The sequence below is a fragment of the Mauremys reevesii genome, linkage group 3 (genome assembly GCF_016161935.1).
Source record: "Mauremys reevesii isolate NIE-2019 linkage group 3, ASM1616193v1, whole genome shotgun sequence".
Classification (NCBI taxonomy): domain Eukaryota; kingdom Metazoa; phylum Chordata; order Testudines; family Geoemydidae; genus Mauremys; species Mauremys reevesii.
In genome coordinates, this window is record NC_052625.1 from 44,942,421 (window position 1) to 44,963,870 (window position 21,450).

Here is a 21,450-nt window from a genome sequence, read left to right on the forward strand (position 1 = left end):
TGACATTGGCCACTGTCAGAAGACTGGATACCGGGCTAGAGGGACCTTTGGTCTGACCCAGTATGGCCATTCTTATGTTCTTATGTCAAGAGGTGAGGGTGGTCAAGTACCTCTGAAAAGCAGGCTGCCCATTGAGGGGCCTAGCTATGGGTTTAGGTGCTTCACTTTGGGCACCCAAGTTTGAAAATGCTGCCTTGTTTCTCTAAGCCAGAGGTCCCCAAACTGTGGGGGCGTGTCTCTGCAACCTTTGGGTGAGGGGGGCTGGGCCAGCCCCCATGTGAGGCAGGGTGGAATTGCCATCCAGCCCCTGCCCACCCCCCGAGCTCTGCTCCGGTCCTGCCCACAGTTGTGTCCCTTGCTCCTGACCCCATCCCCAGCCTCGGTGCGGCTCACCACTGGGCCCTGCCCCCAGCCTCGGCCCCTGGCCAGGCATGGAGCCACATGCGGCAGTGGGCTGGCTGCCAACCTCCACCACAGCTAGGGTGACCAGATGAGAATTCCAAAATATTGGGACCGCCGCAGGGGGAGCACCTTTTCCATTATTACACTCACCCATCCAAGTCTTTGGTGGCACTTCGGCGGAGGGTCCTTCAGTCACTGATGATCTTTATTTCGGCGGCGGGTAATAAACCTTGCCTCCAAAGAAAGAAGTACCCACTGCTGAAATGCCACCGAATACCGTCAGCGACTGAGGGACCCGCCGCCAAAGTGCCGGGTGAGTGTAACAATTGAAAAGGCACTTCTCCCCCCCCGCCGGTCACTGCCACCTAAGCAACAAGGGGGGGAAAAAAAAGCACCCGAAACAAAATACCGGGACAAATGGCGTCCCAATTTTATCGGGACGTCTGGTCACCCTAACCATAGCCCGGCTGCAGCTCCGCTCCTGCCCCCGTCTCCAGCCACGGACCCTGGCCGCAGCTCCTGCTCCACTGCGGACCCAGCCTTGGCCCCCTTAGCCCTGGCCATGTACCCACCCCAGGGCTGCAGCCCCACTCCTGGCACAGCCCTCAAAAGTTTGGGGACCACTGCTCTAAGCACAGGTGCATTGGAAGGCAGCTAGTAGTGACCTCCTTTCAGTAGGGATGGGATTTTAATTCTTAACAGCAGAATTAAATAAAATGAAAGAGATACTTGTTAGGACCATTTTACAGTGTTGTTGGCTAAGCTTGCGAAGGCCCTACACTACACTGGGCAGTATTTCTGTCTGTGTATCTGTCAAATAAACGATAACCTTTTGTGACAGAGTGCTAGGTAGGAAACCCTGAGTCAGCACTCTGTTCACAGCAGCTCCAATCATAGCAGATTGGAGTTGATGAGGCAGACTTGTGCCTGATTTGTGGGTGGGGCAGGGCAGGGCAGAAAGGCTAATTAAGCCATTAGCCAGCACTCACAAATAGGCACAGGAAGGAGGTGAAAGGGAGGAAAGCAGGCAGTGAGTGAGTGCTAGGCATGCTGCCAAGGTGGTAGGACTCAATTATAAATAAACTGCACACGGTGTTGAACCAGCACAAGGGTCTCTGAGGGGGTTGTTGACTGACAGAAACAGGACCAGGGAAGTCTGTTACACCTCTGAACACCGCATCTGAGCAATTCCAAAATTTCAGGGAATGTTCTAGGCATGCTGGACAGAACCCTATTGATTTTGGGGAAAACTGAAAAAAACAAAAGGGGGGAAATGGGGAAATATGGAACCCCTGCCATGTGTTTAGCAGACCCACAGCTTCAACCACCTCTGTGATTGTCTGTAGATCAAAGAACTGATTGACAATAGCTGTTAATGCCTTCCAGCATAACAAACCCCCTAATCTCATCTCTGCTCATCTTCCCAGCAGAGTTTAACAGCCTGTGACACCCTGAATGATTAATCTCCCAGACTGAAAGAAAACAAATCATAATGGTTGGGTTGGGGAGAATAGGGGAAGCATGGGGTGCACACAGAGCCACTGTCATGGGGGAGAAATGGAGGACTCTGGTATGAGGGGAGGCATAAGTGGGGCATACAGAGCCCTTAGCAAGTGTGTGTGGGGGAAATAAATAGGGAGTCATACAGAGTTCCTGGCATAGGAGAGAGAATGGGGGAATGTGAGTCTTGAGGAAGGGGGAATGGAGGCATACACACAGCCCCTAACATGGGCAAGAAGTGGGGGGGCCTGCTGGGGGGAGGGGGTAACAGAGGGCACATAGAACACTTGGCCGGGGAAGAGGATTGTAGGACCTTGGTATGGGTGGAGGAAGGATGGACCCCTGGAAAAGAAGCCCTTGAGGAATCCTGTGCTTTTTCAGGAAGTTTCTTGAGTAGATGGTGTAGTTTCTTTTGGTAATCCTCAGTGGGATCAGAGGATAATGGCCTATAGAAGGTGGAGTTAGAGAGCTGCCTAGCAGCCTCTTGTTCATATTCCAACTTATTCATGACGACAACAGCACCTCCTTTGTCAGCCTTTTTGATTATGATGTCAGAGTTGTTCCTGAGGCTGTTGATGGTGTTGTGTTCAGCACGGCTGAGGTTATGGGGCAAGTCTCTATGCCAAAGAATAAATGGACACAAATCTGACATCAGGAATCATAACATTAAAAAACCTGTAGGAGAACACCTCAACCTTTCTGGTTACTCAGTAACAGACTTAAAGGTGGCAATTTTGCAACAGAAAAGCTCAAAAACAGGCTCCAACGAGAAACTGCTGAACTTGAATTAATATGCAAACTAGATACCATTAATTTAGGCTTGAATAGAGACTGGGAATGGCTGAGTCATTACACAGATTGAATCTATTTCCCCATATTAAGTATCCTCACACCTCTTGTCAACTGGCCACCTTGATTATCACTACAAATTTTTTTTTCCTCCTGCTCATCTTAATTAATTAGCCTCTTAGAGTTGATATGGCTACTTCCACCTTTTCATGTTCTGTATGTATATCTAGCTCCTTACTATATGTTCCATTCTATGCATCTGAAGAAGTGGGCTGTAGCCCATGAAAGCTTATGCTCAAATAAATGTGTTAGTCTCTAAGGTGCCACAAGTACTCCTGTTCTTTTTGCAATACAGACTGACATGGCTGCTACTCTGAAACCAGTGATTTCAGTGTTTCCTTATACTCCCCCATCTGTATCTCTCTCGCATACTGGGATTGCAAACTCTTTGGGGCAGGGGTCATCTTTTAATTCTGAGTTTGTGCAGTGCCCAGCACAGTGGGGTCCTGGCCCATGACTGGGGCTCCTAGGTACTGTGGTAATACAAATAATCATAATAAGGTAGGAGGTTGGGAAGAATTGTAGGGAGTCGCTGATGTAGAGGGGGATGGGAGGGTGGTCCACCTGTAGCTCCTGGGATGGAGTGAAGGGAGGTAAGGAGTGTCATAAACAGATAGTTAAGGGTTAAGGTCTCTTTTACCTGTAAAGGGTTAACAAGCTCAGTAACCTGACGGACACCTGACCAGAGGACCAATCAAGGGACAAGATCATTTCAAATCTCTGTGGAGGGAAGTTTTTGTCTGTGTTCTTTGTTTGGGGGGTGTTCTCTCTTTGGGTCTAAGAGGGGCCAGACGTATCTCCAGGCTCTCCAAGCTTCCTGAAGTATTCTCTTCTATTCAGTATAGTGAGTATTAGAAAGGTGGATTAGTCTTATAATTAATTTCTGTATTTGCAAATGTGTGTTTGCTGGAGAAATATCTTTATTTCTGTTTGCTGTTACTTTTGATTATCCTGAGAAAAGGGGGGAGGGAAGTCTCTCCAGTTTTATAAGTTAGACCCTGTAATCTTTTCATCCTGGTGTTACAGAGATAGTGTACTTCCTTTCTTTCTTTTAATAAAATCTTTTCTTTTGGAACCTGATTGATTTCTTCCCTTGTTTGGAATCTCAGAGGAAGAGGAGGAGGAGGGGGGAAAGAGAATCCCTCTTTGTTTGATTCAAGGTGATCTCTCCCAACGACTAGGGGAGGGGGAAGAAGGTGGGGGAATGGTTTATTTCCCTTTGTGTTAAGATCCAAGGAGTTTGGGTCTGTGTTCCCCAGGGAAAGGTTTGGGGGAACAGAGAGTGTGCCAGACACTGAAACCTGGCTGGTGGCAGCAAGAACCAGATCTAAACTAGGATTTAAGTTTAGAGGAGTCCATGCAGGTCCCCATCTTGTGGACGCTAAAGTTCAAAGTGGGGAATAAACCTATGACAAGGAGTCTCTGCTATACACAATGAGCTACACAAGCTAAGAAGTGTGTGACCCTCTAGTACATACAACGTTCAAGCCGGCAGGAGGATAAAAGAGGATTTGTGGAAAAATAGAAACCCCAACATCTCTTCTTAACTGAAAATGTCCAGTTACTGGGAGGAGGGAGGAAGGAATTCAGTGTGTGAGACCCATACAGATGCTCATAAAGCTACCTTCCTTACCAAGTATTAACAGGGTTTCCTTAGGAATGTTAGGATTGTGCAACTGCATTTCATTTGAGTCATCCACCAGATGAACATCTACATGCAAACCCTAGACAGAGGGAGCCCTCCACTGTTCATTTCATGCACTTGCACCTAGCAGTCCAAAGGACTGTTTGCAAGCCATTGATAATAGGAATAATGTCCATAACTGTTCCCACTGCTGCTGTGGCCTTCACATATGCAAAGTAGGGTAGGGCACTATGGCTTTGATACGTAATAGGACTGAATTTATTAGTATAAATATTCAAATTCATGAACAGATTCTAACTGGAAAGTATAATATTATTAGATGTATATCTATATATCTCAACATGGCTACAACACTGCAAACAATATTATGATACTCTGACAATTCATAGCATTCCCTTGGGTTTATATGATATCCTTAGAATATGAATCTTTTTGGAAAGGTACAAATGTTAATATCATGCTGCTACTGTGGTACTACAGGTCAGATTTAAAATCTAAATTTAAGCCCTCAGATGGCTTTGTAATTATACTGAAGGCTCTTTTTTGTATCACACTTAAATTAGCTGGGAATTAAAATAATGAAGGTAAAACTCACTTCTATGATTTTTATGATCAAATTAGCTGCAGTGGCCAAGAAAACAGCTCTGCAACAATTTCCCTGCATTTGGAATTAGATTGCAGGATAACAATATTATTCCTTTTAGCTTTAGAAATGTATAGCAGTACAGGGTGGCGTGCATTCATAAAATAGTTAATTACAAAATCAAAAGCATAATGCAGCCTCTGCTAACAACCAGCCATCCTCCTAGTCCCTAATTTTACCAAAGGCCAGTCAAAAGCTTGACCAAATAGTGAGGTCAACACAGCTAACAAGTACGGTTAACATGACCGTTTCTGTTGAAAATCAAACTGGGCAATCAACAGCACACAGGGAACTATGCTATATGGTACCCCACATCCTCCATGCTCTGTTAGAGAAAAAAGCCTTATAAAACTGTTGGGGTCATTGTCTCTTGCTGTTGTCTATGTGCAGAAATACTTTAGGGAGGAATAAAATATTTTAGAAAATGTAACACAGAATCAAAAGTCAGTTTAAAAACGATTACAGCAGTGCAATAGCTCTTAAGATTAGGGGTGCATTTATAAATGCAATTGCTGGGACTGTACATGCACAGTGGGTGTCTCTGCATCCATTTGCACATTCAGAAATGTGAATTGCACAATCGTAGTAAATGTCCTGCAAATATGCATGCTCAGTGAGTGCCTGAGCTTTTGAAAATCAGACCTGTCTCCTGTTACTCAGCAACGTAGGTGCAATCATGGGGGCATGTCCTGTCGATTTTTCTGTCTCGTCTTCATTTTCTGCTCAGTGCAACTGCAGGACTCATTTGATCTCACTGCTGGTCCCACAACAACCCCAATTTTTAAAATTTGTATCACTGTTCTACCAACACCCGTATACGATACCACAGTATCCGAGCACCTCATAGATGTTAATGTAAGTATCCTCACAAGAGGCAAGGGAGTATTTGCATGGCCAATTTATGGATGGGGAACTGAGGCACAGAACAGTTAAATGTTTTGTCTCAGGTCACACAGGCAGTCTGCAACAGAACCAGGAACTGGCCCCTGCTCTCCTGACTCTTGTTCTAATGCCTTAACCACAAGACCACCCTTTCATTCTGTACTGACTCCCAGTGGGTTGTGGTCACTCTGTAGCTGTATCACGGAGTCACCTGGTGATGCTCTGGAACTACTCCATATGAAGCCAGTCAGGACTCTGGAGGAGCATGCCTCCTCTTTCTGAGCATACTGTCTCCAGGGCAAGAACCTTACACAGCTTCAACCTTCCTGGGTCTGACCTCAGAGCATTCAGCATCCCCTTCCACGCCGTGCACTTCCTGCAGCGAGTCTGCCCAGGCAGGAAGCCAGCGGGCGCTGCACCCCAACTCCGCAGTCAGACGTGACTCTCAGCCAGTGTAAAACGGAAGGTTTAATAGTTGACAGGAACACAGCATAGAACAGAACTTGTTAGTGCAGAAATCAGTGACTTTCAGCCAAGTCCATCTTGGGGAGTCCTGGGCCAGGCAGCCTGAAGTCCCCCTCTTCCAGTCCCCTGAAGCAGACTGCCAGGTTCCAACCTCAGACACCTCCGTTGCTCCTCCTCCTTGTCTTTGTCTCGCTTCCCTGGCAAACCTGCTCATCTGCTGGTTGTGTCCCCCTCCTGGGTCTCAGGTTACGAAGGGCACTGGTCATGGCATACATGCAGACAGCTGGAACAGCCTCACCTGCCCCAGAGATCTCGGCCAAAGTCACACACCCCTATTCCCACCATCGAGGTAATGGTGCCGCACACAGGGAAACTAAGGCACACATTTTTCATGCAAAGCAGTAAAACTCACATAGGCTCAACAGTAAGACTCACATACAAGGGAAAAGCCCCACTTTGTCACAAGCTGCATATACATGTGTGAATAGAGGTTTTTTTTTTAAAGTGCCAGGGGCTTTTGCTGTGAGCTGTCTGTTAACTGGAATGTCTGTTAACATCTTGCTGCCCTTCCTTGCTTGCTGCTTATGTTGCTCTGGAGCCCCTTCATGGAATTTACACTGCCCATTAGGGACAAGGGGAGCAGCTGGCTGTGCAAGCATGGATCAACTGAGTGGTGAAAGTGTTGCACAGGGAAATTAACAGCTGTGTATGGAGCAAAAAAACCTGGGAAGAAAATAAATGTGCATAGTTTGCTTTAGGCTTTGTATGTCAGGGTGGGGAAGTGCCCTGCGAACACTGATGGAAGACTCACCACCACTGTTTCTGATTTAAAAACAAACCATAGATCATTATGGAAGTGCTAGTGAGATGCTGGTTACAGGCCAGCAGCACCCAGTGCCCCCTGGACTGTCAGCTCCAGAATGGTCTGTTAGCTTTGTTCCTCAACTGGGCCTGCTGCTTATTCCCCACTGAAAGCCAGAATCCCATTTGCAAAATCACAATAATTTCTGTGTATGCCATGTAGTTGTAGCCATGTTGGTCCCAGGGTATTACCTCACACTCCCCTTATCTCTCTCTAATCATTTCTGTGGCAGCCTATTGTGATGTTAGGCAGAATTACACTGATTTCACTAGAGGCAAGAGGGAGGTGGTGAAAGCATGGGATTTGGAGAGATCTGACAGGCTCTTCCACTGACTTCCCAAGGGCCCTTGAGCAAGTCATTTAATGCTTCTGTGCCTCAGTTTCTTGATCTGTAAAATGAGGATGATGATAAAACTGATCTTCCATGCTAAGGTGTTGTGAGGTTGGGCTTTGAGATTCATTCCCAGAGGGAAGCATAGTACATGCAAAGGGGATATTTCATTTAGGGTTCAGGACTCATGCATCCAATAGTTTTTGCCTCCCAGGATTCCCACACAAATGCTACCTAAAACCTGGCCTGGATTATAGAGTCATGGACTGGAATGTTGACTCCCCCACAGGAATTTACCGCATTATGGAACTGCAAAGTATTATCATTTATTATATTTTTCTGCAGGAGGAGTAAACAGAAATGAGCAAAAATGAACGGGACAGAAGCAAAATCCTGTTCCCATGCCAGTGTCCACAGTAAAGATCCAGGGTCAATGGAAGAGAAATATGGAAAGCATGGGATGAATTGTCCATTGCTACCAACATTTTCCTCAAGGTTGTGGAATCCCAGGGTATTTTAGCTGGGCAAAGGTATCACTGAAACTATGATCAGTCAGGCTCTTTTGTCTTTCCTTTATCATTTTCTATGGCCCGAGCTATGTTGCCTTGGGCTGTGATCCTGTAGCTTTGCCACAGCTAAAGAGTGTTGGGCTCAGGCAATATTTAGAGGTGGGGTTTCCAGGGAAGCCCAACAAATGGTGCTGGTAATTCAGTAGGTGCTTCCCTCCGAGTCAGTACAGAGCCAGTGTGATCTGAGGGGCTGATGTGCTGCTCCTGGGGGGACTTAGAGTGTAAATGCAAGGCAAGGGCCTGACCTGTTGTGGCCATTAAAAGTCTTGTTCTGGAGCCTCAGTTGAACTAGGACGCTCCTTGGCTCACCTGTTGGGGGGGACAGAGGTGGTGTTATGGCAGCTTTCTGCCCCCTCTCCCAATCCTGAGGGGTAGCTGTGGACCACCAGAGGAACTGCGCTTGAAAAGCCACAGAGCTGCTGGAACTGGCTCGAACAGGCTCCTAGGGAACCATTCTGCTGGCCCCAGATCTCCAGAGCACAGTGCACGTGTGTGTGTGTGGGGGGGTGCTGTAAAGCTGGACACGGAGACTTTATGCCACAAGTTGAGTCCCTGTAACATAGGAATCCCCAGCTGCCTCTTTAAGGCAGTTTTAAGTCCCCTTTGTGCTGTTGGATTGGTGCCAAGGGGACTTAGCCTGGCGTATGGGTCTGGCCCCTTGTGGCATTTCTGAAGGGTTGTCTTTGGTCCTTGTATCTTGGCTAAGTCCCAACACAAGTAATTATGTCCTGCCTGCCTAAACTGCCCCTGCAGGCTCAGCTGGATAAGGTGTTCTTCACATGGGCGCCAACTTATATGGGCTCGTGGAGCTAAAGCCCCAGGAATATTCAAAATCAGGGGCTCTGCTCCACCAATATTTGGAGCTAGGTTTTGCCCCTTTAAATCCCAGACGCGGCCGGGAATCAGAGGGCTCTGGGCTGCCCGCTGCTGAGACCCCACCCAACTTTCCCCCAAGACCCCACCCCCTACCTGTCCCCTGATAAACCCCCTGGACTCCCATGCCTATCCAATTGCTGCCTGTCCCCTGACCAGGGGCGGCTCTACCTTTTTGGCCGCCCCAAGCAGTCATGCGAGGGAAGCGCCCCGGAGCCGCGGGAGCAGCGGACCTCCCGCGGGCATGACTGCAGAGGGACCGCTGGTTCCGCGTGGCTCGGCTGGACCTCCCGCGGCTGTGGACGGTTTGCGGGTCCGGCGGCTCCGCTTGAGCTGCCGCAGTCATGCCTGCGGGAGGTCCAGCCGAGCCGTGGGACAAGCGCCCCCTCCACAGTCATGCCTGCGGCAGGTCCAGTCCTCCCGGGGCTCCGGTGGACCTCCCGCAGGCATGACTGCGGCAGGTCCGCCGGCCCAGCCTGCCGCCCCCTGCTGGCGGCAGGGGACGGGCCGCTCCTCGGCTCGCAGCGGCAGGATGAACTGGGGCCCCAGCCTTTTGCCGCCCCCTAGATTTTGCCGCCCTAGGCACCAGCTTGTTTTGCTGGTGCCTAGAGCCGCCCCTGCCCCTGACTGCCCCTCCGAACCTCTGCCCCATCCAACCCCCCCTGCTCCTTGTCCCTTGACTGGCCCCTGGAACCCCCTACCCCTTCTCCAACCTTGTAATCTTGTGGCACTGACGTGTTGTAGCTTCATTTTATATCGGCTTACAGGGCGGGAGTGGGGGGGGGCACCACCATTTTGGGCCCCACCAAAAATTATACAAACCTGCCGCCTATGGTTCTTCACTCCCTGCGATACAATGTTCTGAATTGTATTGTGTTGTTAACCAGCCACTCTGTTCCAGCCCATAGATGGCTGCCTTTCAGTGCCGGGTGAATTCTCACACCACAATCCTTATCTACTTCACAGGGGTGTTATAATAACACATAGCACTTTACACCTTCAATGCAGTCTATAACCATTAATAAATGTTGCAAGGCTTAATACACGTAAAGTGCTTTGAGATCATGGAGTGAAATCTGCTTGTCACTTCCCCCCAATGTTCCTTGTTAATAACTGGGAGGGTGGAGGAGAGAAGCAGTGGGATGAAGTGGGCATGAGGGTTACTCGTTCCTTTGAAAAAAATAGAGAGGCTCAGCAATGTGACTTTGCAGCCTAGAGGAGAAGCCTGTGGCAGGTCTGCGGCGACCTCTGGACGCACTGTGTTGTTTTAGGAACTGCCAGGCTCAATGCTAGTGGCCTTGACTGAACTACTGCAGCTCCCTTCTTTATGGCCCCCCTCATCCAGGGCCACCCGGGGGGGGGGGGGCAAGTGGGGCAATTTGCCCCAGGCTCTGCAGGGGCCTCCCCAGCCCCAGCCCCAGCTGACCCCATCTCCCCGAGCCTCAGCACATCCAGGAGTGTCCCTGGACAGGTGCAGCATGGCTCCAGTGGGGCCCCTGAGCTCTGCCTCGCTCAGAGCCATGTGGTAAGGGGGCGGGGCTGTGAACTCCAGGCTGAGCTCAGCTCCCTCCACTCGGCCTGGAGCTCACAGCCCCACCTCGTTACCATGCGGCTCTGAGCGGGGAGGGGCTCAGGCCCCACCGGAGCCATGCTGCAGCTGTTGAGGGATGCTTCTGGATGGGCTGAGGCTCTGGGTGAGGGGAGAGCCGGAGGTAAGGGGCCAGGGCCGGGGGGGTTGGCTAAGGGGCAGGGAGTCCCGGGGCCAGTCAGGGGATAGGGAGGGGGCAGAGGTTGGGGGCTCAGTGGCAGGGGTGGGGTGGATAGTGGTCAGGGCAGTCAGGGGACAGGGAGCAGGGGTGGGATCCCAGGGTGGCCATTGGGGGTGGGGTCTCTGGGGGATGGTGGGGGTACAAGGAGCAGGATGGGTCGTGGATTCTGAGGGGGGGAGGGCAGTCGGGGGCAGGAAGTGGGTGGAGGTCGAATAGGGGGCAGGGCCAGGCTGTTTGGGAGGCACAGCCTTCCCTACCCTAAAGCTCATTCAGCAGTTTGAGGCTTGCAGAAGAGCCAAGCTGTTAGCTTTTCCATTAGGGCTACCATCCCTTTCACTTCTCAAATGCCAAATTATAGTCTATATTTAATTTCAGTGCCATAGGGAGATTCATGTCAGGGGAGGGTAGCTTCATTTAAAATTAGCCACTGGTGGAGGGATCACATGAGAAGAGCAATATCCTTCCCAACCCTACCAAGGGAGACCCCTCTCCCCTACATTCCCTGAAGCTCCAGAGGGGTTAATTCAGTGGTTCTCAAACTTTTATACTGGTGACCCCTTTCACATAGCAAACCTCTGAGTACAACCCCCCCGCCTTATAAATTAAAAACACTTTTTTATATATTTAACACTATTATAAATGCTGGAGGCAAAGTGGGGTTTGAGGTGGAGGCTGACAGCTCGCGACCCCCAGTAATAACCTCATGACCCCCTGAGGGGTCCTGACCCCCAGTTTGAGAACCCCTGGGTTAATTTAATTTTAGTGCCCTGTGTCCATTCACAGGCATGTGCTATTTTGAGCATTTCAGTTTTCACAACATAGGCTCATCCCAGATTCTGGAACAAGCTCAAATGCTCACTTCGTGGAGTATGTACATAAGCTATGCTAAAAACAAACTCACAGTAACCATCTCCAGCTTGTGAGGGACCCCGTGGAGACAGTCTCTAGGAAACAGATAAATGCATAGAGGTTAAGTCCATTAATGGCTATTAGCCAGGATGGGTAAGGAATGGTGTCCCTAGCCGCTGTTTGTCAGAGGGTGGAGATGGATGGCAGGAGAGAGATCACTTGATCATTACCTGTTAGGTTCACTCCCTCTGGGGCACTTGGCATTGGCCACTGTCGGTAGACAGGATACTGGGCTGGATGGACCTTTTGGTTTGACCCAGTATGGCTGTTCTTATGTTCTAACCTAAATGAACCCAAAGTTATGGAGACGGATATGAGTCAAGGAAGCCAGCAGAGTATCAGAAACCTGGAAAAATCTCTGACTGGATGGGCTCAGGTGTTTGGTCACAAGCTGAGGTGGTTCAAAAGTTTTGGATTTTTTTAAGCAGAATTTTTTATTGTTTCTTTAAACAATCAAACACAGCAAGCAGCAAATATTTGGCCACACACTTCTGAAACTCCAAACCATATTCAGGTTTTGGCAGACTAATTTCAGCTTTTCAATTAAAAAAAGCACAACAAATTTTGAAGGAAAGCAGAAATTGTCCGTGATTTTTTTCTGCTTTTTAAAAAACCCTAGTTTTTGATCCAGAAAAAGTTTTGACGGAAAATATTTATCCAACCCTTTTAATGAGCTTTAGTGTCTTTTAGCACTAGCTGATGCTGAGAACCAGTGATACCTTGTAAAGAAGTTCTCTCAAAACTGGATTTGTGCTGAGATGCAGAAGGTTTATTTTTCCCAGGGCCTCCCGTGGGGGGGGGGGGGGGCAAGTGGGCAATTTGCGCCGGGCCCTGCAGGGGCCCCCACGAGAATATAGTATTGTATAGTATTGCAATTTTTTTATGGAAGGGGCCCCTGAAATTGCTTTGCCCTAGGCCCCCTGAATCCTCTGGGTGGCCCTGGGCAATTTGCCGGAAGCTGGGAATGGGCAACAGGGGATGGATCGCTTGATGATTACCTGTTCTGTTGATTCCCTCTGGGGCACCTGGCATTGGCCACTGTGGGAGGATAGGATTCTGGGCTGGATAGACCATTGGTCTGATCCAGTATGGCCGTTCTTATGACAAATAGAGCACAGTCCCAACCAGCAATATTTATATTTGGTGCACTGAAAGAGCTAACTTTCCAAAGATGACCAAAATGATTAGTGAAGGTGTTTTGGAGAAAAACATTAAACAGAACAATGTGAATGAAAATTGGGAGCTATTGTTTAAGGAGCTTGTTAGATGGGGCATACGCCACATTGCATAATTAGCTGAGCTTGCAATAGTCTTCTGCTCAACTCACTGACATTTCTCCATCTGTAAATGTGGTAACCATTTTAAAATCTAGATCCAATCAATTACAACACATCAGGGAATGTTCTAGGCATCAATGGTCTGATCATTGGGTTGATGGCGGTAAACAAGAGATTCCCATAGAGCTCCCTCCCTCCCTCCCTCTCCCCAGGAGCCACCCTCATCCTCTTTTTCCCTTTCTGCCCCTGCATCCTCTGCCAAGTTTTGGCATTAGTGAGGAGGAGATATTTAATAAAAAAAAAAAAAGTCATGCCAGCCTAGTTAAGAAAGGTTAGACCAAAACTACTGACTTCCTGATACATTAATAAAATGCCTTTCAAAGAACAGGTTGCAAAGCCATGCCCACATAATATAGTTACTGCAGTCTAGAAATAGATTTGCTCCCATTTGTAGTGCAGCAGGACTAATAGAAGTGCTGCACATTGAGAATCAGGGAGTTTTCATCCCAGGTGGATATGTTAATTTCTCCCCTGGGCTGGTTTATTAATTATTATTATTATTATTTATTTTGGGCTTCTGCAATTGACAATTTTTTTTCTACTATATAATTCAGCCTTCTGCATTCTTTCCTGAGAACTGGGAGTCTCACATTTTACTCTCTCTTCTCTGGTATATCACAATTTGAAGTTATTGTGTATCAAAGCAAGAGTTGGATTGATGAGAGCTTATTTTACAAGCATGTTGCTTCCAGTATATTTTAGGGGAAAAGTTAAAGTAAGAGGACTTGGATTTTTTGTTGTTATTAACCCTGATAACCACAGCATGGAGCTGTTCGCTTACACAACTAAGTTTGTCCTAAAGGGCTTAATTAACTTTAATGGTGAAGGATCATTTCACTAACTCCTTGAGCTTAAAATAATATAGATATTTGCATTATATTTTTGATAATCTCATATTTCATTTTGATAAAATTATAACAACTTATTACAGATACATGATGTTCTCTTTGGGTGAAATTCATCCCACTGCAGAGGGTGGTCTGTACACTGTCTTATGCACCATTTAAGCCCTTCTGTTCAAGTTATTTGTAAAGCCACACTCAGGCCTTCCAGGGTGAATTTCACTCTTTATGTACTATATGCTACCAATAATCAAGATATCTTCATGAATACTACAATCTTTTATAAAACATGCAGGGTGAAATTCACTGCTTGGTGCAGGGGTGGCTCTAGCTTTTTTGCTGCCGCAAACATGGCAGGCAGGCTGCCTTCAGCGGCGCGCCTGCGGGAGGTCCCCCGTCCCGCAGCTTCTGCATACCCGCTGCCAAACTGCCACCAAATCCGCGGGACCGGCAGACCTCCTGCAGGCAAGCCGCCAAAGGCAGCCTGACTGCTGCCCTCACAGCGACTGGCAGGGAGTCTCCCATGGCTTGGCACCCCAGGCATGCGCTTGGAGCGCTGGTACCTGGAGCTGCCTCTGGGTTGGCGGATGCAGCTTCAATGAGGTTGCACCTAATTATGCCAGCAGAGTATTGGACCCTTAGTCTAATTTGCACTTCAAATAATTCATATTTCCTGTCAATGTCTATGTTTTGTTCATTAGTCAATTTTTAACAAGGTCAAATAAGGGAGTATAGAATTACATACAATAGATAGAAAAGACTTTCAACCTTATTAAAAAAAGTAGGAGTTAAAAATCTTTAGAATGTACTCAAACATTTCCCCTCAATTAGATACACTGACACACATTATCCTTGGTGTTTAAGATCCATCAGCCACTTTTTTAATCTATGTGACATTGTTTATATTCAAGACAGTGTGAATTAAGTTTGATCTTGTGATAGATATAATCTAATAGTTTAGCAAAATGCTTTAACATAGTATGACTCTGATCTAAGGTCGGGAGGATTGCAGCCACCACTCTCAGGAGGAAACGCAGGGTAGTGGTGGTTGGTGACTCTGAGGGAGATGGAGGGTCCTGTCTGTTGGCCTGCCATGGCATCCCAGGAGCCCGAATCTGAGCCATTACAGAAGGATTTTCGAGGATCAGCCGGCCCTCTGACTACTACCCCATGCTACTCATCCATGTGGGCATTAATGATTACTGCGAGGTATGACACTGAGCAGATCAGCAGTGACTACAGGGCTCTGGAAGTAAGGGTCAAAGAGTTGGGAGCACAGGTAGTGTTCTCTTTGATCTTTCCGGTCAAGGGTAGGGGACCAGGCAGAAACAGATGCATCCTGGAAGTGAATACCTGGCTGTCAGGATGGTATCGCCAAGAGGGCTTTGGTTTCCTTGACCGTGGGATGCTGTTGTGGGAAGGACTGCTAAGCAGAGATGGGGTCCACCTATGAAGGAAGGGGAAGAGCATATTTGGATACAGTCTGGCTAACCTAGTAAGGATGGCTTTAAACTAGGTTTGATAGGGGCAGGCAACAAAAGCCAACAGGTAAGTCAAAAGCATGGAGACCTGGGAGAAAGGTCGGAATCTGAGTGTAGCATGAACCATTATAGCAGGGATAAGGGAAAGACTAGAGAGAACATAAGGATGAAATCAAATCAGTATCTTAGATGTCTGTATACTAGTGTGAGAAGTATAGAAAATAAGCAGGAAGAACTTGAAATCCTAGTTAATAAATGCAACTATGACATATCTGGCAGGTGGGATAATACGCATGACTGGAATATTGGTATAGAAGGGTACAGTTTGCTCAGAAAGGACAGGTAGAGAAAAAAGGGAGGAGATGTTGCCTTTCATATTAAAAATCTATATACTTGAACTGAGATTGAGATGGAAATAGGAGACACAGACTTGTTGAAAGTCTCTGGATTAGGACAAAAGGGGTAAAAAAACAAGGGTGATGTCATGGTAGGGATCTACTACAGACCTCCTAACCAGGAATAAGAGGTGGATGAGGTTTTTTTTAAACAACAAAATCGTCCAAAGCACAGGACTTGGTGGTGAAGGGGGACTTCAACTACTCAGACATCTGTTTGGAAAATAACACAGAAGGGCACAGATTATCCAACAAGTTCTTGGAATGTATTGGAGACACCTTTTTATTTCAGAAGGTGGAGAAAGCTACCAGGGAGAGGCTGTTCTTGATTTGATTTTTGTCAAATAGAGAGGAATTGGTTGAGAATTTGAAAGTGGAAAGCAGCTTAGGTGAAAGTGATCATGAAATGATAGAGTTCATGATTCTAAGAAATGGTAGGAGGAAAACAGCACAAGATAGATAATGGATTACAAGAAGGCAGATTACAGCAAACTCAGGGAGTTGGTAGGTAAAATCCCATGAGAAGCAAGTCTAAGGGGAAAAATAGTTAAAGAGAGTTGGCAGTTCTTCACAGAGACGTTGTTAAGAGCACAAGAGCAAACTATCCTACTGCATAGGAAAGATAGGAAGTATGGCAAGAGACCACCCTGGCCTAACCAGGAGATCTTCAATGATCTGAAACTCAAAAAAGAATCCTACAAAAAGTGGACACTAGGTCAAATTACAAAGGATGAATATAAACAAACAACAAAAGCCAAGACAAAGCGAGATTAAACTAGCTAGAGACATAAAAGGGTAACACATTCTACAAATACATTAGAAGCAAGAGGGAGACTAAGGACAGGGTAGGCCTGTTACTCAATGAGTGGGTAAAAACAACAACAGAAAATGTTGAAATGGCAGAAGTAATAAATGATTTTTTTGTTTCATTTTTCACCAAAAAGGTTAGTAGCAATTGGACGTCTAACATAGCTAATGTCAGTGAAAATGCGGTAGGATCAGAGGGAAAATAAGGAAAGCACAAGTTAAAAATTACATAGACGTGTTAGAGGTCTTCAAGTCACTAGGGCCTGATTAAATGCATCCTAGAATACTCAAGGAACTGACTCAGGAGGTATCTGAACCACTAGCGATTATTTTTGAAAAGTCATGGAAGGTGGGAGAGATTCTAAACTGGAAAAGGGCAAATATAGTGCCAATCTATAAAAAGGGGAATAAGGATAACCGGGGGAATTACAGACTGGTCAGCTTAACTTCTGTACTGGGAAAGATAATGGAGCAAATAATTAAGCAATCAATTTGCAAACACCTTGAAGATTATAAGGTGATAAGTAATAGCATGGATTTGTCAAGAACAAATCGTGTCAAACCAAGCTAACAGCTTTCTTTGACAGGGTAACAAGGCTTGTAGATGGGGGGAGGGAGAGAAGTAGATGTGGTACATCTTGATTTTAGTAAGGTTTTGATACTGACTCCCATGATCTTCTCGTAAACAAGTTAGGGAAATACAATTTAGATGGTGCTACTATAAGGTGAATGCATAATTGGTAGGAAAACCGCTTCCAGATAGAGTTATCAGTGGTTTGAAATCAAGCTGGAAAGGCATATCTAGTGGGATCCCACAGGGATCAATTCTGGGTCAGGTTCTGTTCAATATCTTCATCAATGATTTCGATAATGGCATAGAGAGTACACTGATAAAGTTTGCAGATGATACCAAGCTGAGAGGGGTTGCAAGTGCTTTGGAGGATAGAATTAAAATTCAACATGATCTGGACAAACAGGAGAAATGGTCTGAAGGAAATACGATGAAATTCTCGAAGGACAAATGCAAAGTACTCAACTTAGGAAGGAACAATCAGTTTCACACATACAAAATGGGAAATGACTACCTAGGAATGAGTACTGCAGAAAGGAATCTGGGGTCATAGTGGATAACAAACTCAATATGAGCCAACAGTGTAACACTGTTGCAAAAAACCCAAACATTCTGGGATGTATTAGCAGGAGTATTGTAAGCAAGTCACCAGAAGCAATTCTTCCACTCTACTCCATGCTGATTAGGGCTCAGCTGGAGTATTGTGTCCAGTTTTGGGTGCCACATAACAGGAAAGATGTGAACAAATTGGAGGAAGTCCAGAGAAGAGCAACAACAATGATTAAAGGTCTAGAAAACATGACCTATGGGGGAAGATTGAAAAAAATGGGTTTGTTTAGTCTGGAGAAGAAAAGACAGCGGGGACTTGATAACAGTTTTCAAGTACATAAAAGATTGTTACAATAAGGAGGGAGAAAAATTGTTCTCCTTAACCTCTGAGGATGGTACAAGAAGTAATGGGCTTAAATTGTAGCAAGGACAGTTTAGATTGAACATTAGGAAAAACTTCCTAACTGTCAGGGTGGCTAAGCACTTGAATAAATTGCCTAGGGAGGTTGTGGAATCTTCATCAATGGAGATTTTTAAGAGCATGTTAGACAAACACCTGTCTGGGATGGTCTAGACAATACTTAGTCCTGCCATGAGTACAGGGAACTAGACTGGACTAGATGATCTCTCAAGGTCCCTTCCAGTCATACGATTCTATGATTTTCCTTTTAAAGGTGCATGGCCTAATTCTCATTTACACTAGCACTGCTTTACCCTGACCATGAGAGATGGCTTTATAGAGAAGGTAAATGTAATTTATGCTCAGTTAAAAGTAATTTTACACTCCCAGAGTGGTATATAGTGGTGTAAATGAGAATAAATTTTTAAAAGAAGTTCAGTTTTGCATTAATGTTTGAAGAAGAGGGGACTAATGGCGTTGGCTGCCCAAGATCCATTGGCTTTTAGTGGGAGCTGGGTGCCTAACTCTGTTAGGCACCTTTGAAAATCCTAGTCTCGATCATTATTAATTTAATGCCCATCTATTTCTGAGACTCTGTCCTTTTTCTTCTGACACACGTGGTGCTCCACTTCCCTCTGAGAATGGGGGAAAAGGTCTATTCAGTCTCAGAGAATGCTCATTACCAGGCTACTGGGGATACAGAGGTTCCTTTGGAAATTGTAGATATCTGAATACTTCTAATGAGGGAATAGGCTTGCTCTTTTTACACTGAATTGACAGGCATTGCTGAAGTTATGCCTTATGCAAAGAAGCACAAACTTTGGAACTGAGGACAAAGATGCCGGGGTATCCCATATGAACACAGGAAAGCCCTGAAGGCATAAGGAGAACAGCTGAGTGCAGGAAAGGTGTTCCTTTTGGCTATGATTATGTAAAAACTTACAAACAAGCTTACCTTTACACATATGAGTAGTCCCATTGTGCTGTTTAGATTGCTAAACTGCTGCAAATAAAAGCAATGCAGTACAATTTCATACAATAAACATCCCTGTAATGTTTTCTTTGATCTATGAAGACACCTTTATTAAAGTATTTGTATGCGTAAGCTGATAGGCTCAGACCAGCCGAATGGAACCTGAACTAATGCATGGCCAAATTAATGAACAATGGATGACAACAATTAAATTCAAGCATCTATCACAAGTGCTAAAGGTAGAATTCACAGCTGTGGACTAAAGTATTGGAAGTGCAAGAATAGTCTATTTGCCATGTTGTTCATGATCTCTTTTTTAGGCAGATGTCTGAAAACCCACTGTGTCCATTCTGCTCCACTGATGTTTGCTATTGTCCACATTTGTGTGAGTGTTCTGATGGAATCTTTCCTGGGGTTCACAGTACATATGTAAACATTTGTGCCAAGTAATTACCCCAACAGCATTATTTAAAAATATTTTCTTTAAATTTTATAATTTTCCATCTAGTTTCACATAAAAGCATGTAACCAAATCTGTTTGGGTTGGTTTGTTATTTCTGGGTGATTGACGCCTGTGTTATTAATTAAAATAAATTATTATTGTCCCAAATTATAGAAAGGAATCATGCCACCAATCAGCTAAAGTACTTATGCATATGCTTTAAGCAAGTGAGTAACTCCATTGACTACCTAACTAAAATTAAGCATGTACTTTTGCGTGTTTTGCAGGATAGGGCCCAAGTGCTAGAACCATAGAAAAGTGGTGTACTGAGTTAATCTCTCCAAAGATTTCTGAGAAAGGATCACACATTGTACTCCCTATATTTTCTCTAAACCTCTTTGGCTGCCTTTAATGTATTCTGTCTTTTTTCCTGAAAGTCTTGATTGAATCTAGACTTGTTTAGATGCTTTCCCTCAGTAAGCTGTGGGCTTCTTTGCACTACTCCAGTGAAATAAAGTGGCTGTAAATGCATTTTAAAAGGGCTGGTTAAGCCATGAATAGAGCTGCTTTGTGTTGCTAGAGTGGAGCAACACAGCCAAAGTAGACAGGTGAATCTCTCCCTGTATGTTTACAGCATATGTTTTTTTTTCTTTAACCTCGGAGCTTTGATCAGTCCCTTGTGAAGCCACATTTCTACTGATTATGCCTTATTTTTTTCCTTCTCAGAGATGTAGCCTGTTGTGCCTCAATTAAGAAGGCACATCATAGCTTTGAAAATCTCTATTCTTAGGTACAAATAAAATTGCAGTACCTAGAGATAGCTTCAGGTTTGTTAGCGGCATTGATTTTTTAACTTACCCACTTGTCATCCCAAAGCATTCATGTACAGAGGAAATAATAAAGTAAACACAGTGAGAAAACAGGACTATATAAGTTCTTAGACCCTAAGCTCACACTCAGTAAATGCTGTGACAAAGCTCCAACTTTGTCTCAGTGGGTCTCACGCTTCCAGGCAGATTACGTTAGCCTCAGAGGCTCACTGTGACCCTCCATGTAGCCCTTCTCTCTCTAGAGGCAAGGGTCACATCCTACTGAGCCATTTTCATCGTAAGCCAGCAAGGGAGGTGGGAAGAAGCAACCCTCCCTTGCACAGTGTCTGTTGTCTCACAGTGTCTGTGATTAATCATGGAGGGGATGGCAGGGGAAGCCTGGGCCCACCCTCTACTCCAGGCTCCAGCCCAGGGACCCTAATAGTAGCAGCTATTGGTAGCTGACTTTTTGAAACAGGACAACTACAATTCCCTGGGCCACTTCCCCACAGCAGCCCCCACTTCCTCAACATCTACTTCACCCTTAGCTCAGGGCCTTCTTCCTTGTGCCTGATAGGGTTTGTCCTGCCCAGTTTCTCCAGTAGCATGGCTTCCTTCTACAGCTCCTCACACATGCCACTAACTGGGAGGCTTTTAACTAGTTCCAGCCAGCCCTTGATTGGCTTCAGGTGTCCCAATCAACCTAGTTGTCTCCACTGCTTTCTAGAAGGATCTTAATTGGCCCCAAGTGTCTTGATTAACTTGGAGCAACTGCCATTTGGTTACCATGGTAACAGAGATTTGTTTAGCCTGGGGCTAACATACCTGTTTCTCACTACTTTCCTATAGTCATCTGGCTCTGCTCTGGTGGAGTTCAGGAAGTCAGCAAGGCTCAACAATAGAACTGAATGCATATTCTTCAATCTCTAAAGGCTAGTCTACACTTGCAATGCTAAAGCACTGCCACGGCAGAGCTTTAATGTGCCTTGTGTGGTCGTGGCTCTGAAAAACCCTCCTCCACAAGGGGCATAGCTACCAGCGTTGCAGTGCTGTAAAATGCCAGTGTAGACAAGCCCTTAGTTGCTGTTTGGCCCTCTTTACCCTGTTCCTCCAAGCCCACAACCTATCCACAAAGTCTTTTCTGA